This window comes from Megalopta genalis, chromosome 9 (genome assembly GCF_051020955.1).
Source record: "Megalopta genalis isolate 19385.01 chromosome 9, iyMegGena1_principal, whole genome shotgun sequence".
Taxonomy (NCBI): Eukaryota; Metazoa; Arthropoda; class Insecta; order Hymenoptera; family Halictidae; genus Megalopta; species Megalopta genalis.
In genome coordinates this window covers 3,502,501-3,505,000 of record NC_135021.1, presented here as the reverse complement: position 1 = coordinate 3,505,000, position 2,500 = coordinate 3,502,501, and the positions used below count along the sequence as shown (strand labels likewise).

Genomic DNA, 2,500 nt, shown 5'->3' with positions numbered 1-2,500 from the left:
GAACACTACATTTCCCAACGGCGGAACTCCGCGGGATTCAGTGCTGGGCTAATTCCTGTTCGCTCGCCGCTACTAAGGAAATCCTGGTTAGTTTCTTTTCCTCCGCTTAGTAATATGCTTAAATTCAGCGGGTAATCTCGCCTACTCTGAGGTCGTCGGAACGTGAAAAAAAATTTTTTCAGAGCTTCCCCCCCCGAAAGCATTTTGCGAAACGTGTACAGAGCAACACAAAAAAAAAAAAATAAAAAAAACACAAAAAACCCTTAAAGCAAAAAAAAAACCGTTTATCGCGCCTCACCAATATATCTTTTATAAAATTCGATATCCTCTCCAAATATAGATCTTCGAAACACTCGCAAGACGATTACAATCGGTATAACTTTAACGTCCGTCCGAAAAGTACTTTCGGGGACTAGACGACCGATTGATCTCGTGCGGTTTCGCTATTCGATCATTTGAAGAGAACAAAAAGATATATGGGGCGACCGACAAACGGTTTTCCGTAGAACCAGACTCGCGATTGCGTTGACACACACACATCATAGCCACACCAATAGAAGAGTTTTAGGACGGTAACCCGGGTGGGGTGTTCTTTACTCAGAATATGTGCAACATCGGATCTATATAGCCATCGATACAATTCGTACACAAATGTGTCGTACGAAGAGAGAGACTTTTTTTCCTCTGGCAACATAACGGTAAGAGACATCCTTCCACACTCATAGGTTCCAATCCCTGGGGCTATGATATATATATACATATAAATTCAAATTCGAAGCAACGGTCACAATTCTACTCTATATTTTTGCGGGTTATGTGTTCTTTCGTTCAATTTCTTTCATGCGTTCGTTCGATCTCTGTACACAGTCTTCACATAGGACAGACTCGTGTAGTACGCTTTCGTGGGTTAAACCCATCTCGTTTCATTTCAGGCGACGTCGGGAGCGCGTTGAAAATGTACCAGTGAAATCTCGATAGTTCTACGAATACGAATCGTCCCGAAAAAGATTTTGTCACCGCTTCGAAGCGGTGTTTCAGACGGGCGGACGTATATAAAACATATACGACACACGACACCGCCTTCCACACTCACGCTAGTTCGAACACGATTTCCATCTCTCTCGAAGACTGTTAGACGTACGTAAAATTTCTCAATATTCATAGGACCGCGACAAACGCCGACGAAGCGCCCATCATTCGCTCGTACGTATATAGGCAACAAGTGCCATCAACGCAAGCAGTTTATAAGTACGTAAACGACCCTCAGCCAGGCGTGGTCCAGGAATTGTATCCGTGGACCGCAATGTGCGTTCGAAATGTCGATGTTCATGTGTCCTGCAGTTCACACGTTGACGCGCAATTAGCTGCGTTCTTCATCGACCCACGAGCCAAGTGATCCACCGTTCAGGGTAATTTTTCCCTTTTATTCTCTCATATATATATAATGTGTATTTGCTATCCACCACATTTTTGTGTTATATTTCGGAACAAGCCGATACCCGAAGAGCTCCAACCAGCGCGCGAAGGAGATTCGGGAGTCGTCGTACGACGACATAATTGTCCCTTAAAGAACGAGATATTTCCGTCGAAACCATATATATATGTACGAGCAAATCCAAAACCACTGTTTTCTTGCAAGTTCGACGGTCGGAGCGAATAGAACATTGAAAAGCCTTCTATCAAAGAAACACAGAGAGTATATCACCTCCAAAAACGACGGGGATATGGATATTCAAACTGGACAATTATCAACCCGATACTGGATTCGAAAAGTTTCTCTCTCCTTTCGTCGTTATTTACACCGGACGGACTCACGGCCGGCTCTAGCTGGGTGTCATATATACGTCCCACGCTCATGCTGCCACTAGCGCGCAACAGAGTAGGGTGTCAATGACAACGACACAGCATTGAAACGAGCTACACAAGCCGGTCTCTCTTGATACCAATGTAAACGAGCATTAAGTTATCTTCAGACTGCCCGATATTTTCGTCCTTTGGACTTTCCCAACGATTCCTTTTTTTCTTTTTTTTTTACACACCACAGCGAAGACTTGAGGAAGCGTGATTAGCACGCTCGCATCCCTCCCTGTCCTACTACAACTGTGTGTGTGTGTGTAAAGAAAGAAAAAAGAATACATTGGCTTTCTCTCTATCGAGAAGATGGCCTACGCAACGCAGATCAAAGGCCTAATACGTGTAATATAATACGCGTCTGGCCGTGTATAAATCACGCACGAATGATCTGGTCGGGCCCAACTCTTCTCGTACGCTTATTTTTCCGTGTTGGGGCACTATCATAAAATCACATAAACCCCAACACGTGTGTGTCTTGGAAGGAAGATGGCCTACGCAACGCAGATCAAAGGCCTAATACGTGTAGTACACACGTCTGCCGTGTAAATCACGCACGAATGATCTGGTCGGGCCCAACTCTTCTCCACCACACCACATCCCAACTTTGTACATTTTTATATATTTTTGTGCGTTGGGGCACCTTCAT

At 44.4% G+C, this 2,500-nt stretch overlaps 1 non-coding gene across 1 annotated transcript; it reads right to left on the bottom strand.

Moving 5' to 3' along the window:
- Positions 1-1,257: 1,257 nt before the first annotated feature.
- On the bottom strand, positions 1,258-1,412 carry LOC143260086 (5.8S ribosomal RNA). Its single transcript, XR_013034176.1, has one exon. It is a non-coding gene; the product is annotated as a 5.8S ribosomal RNA (ribosomal RNA).
- Positions 1,413-2,500: the final 1,088 nt, after the last annotated feature.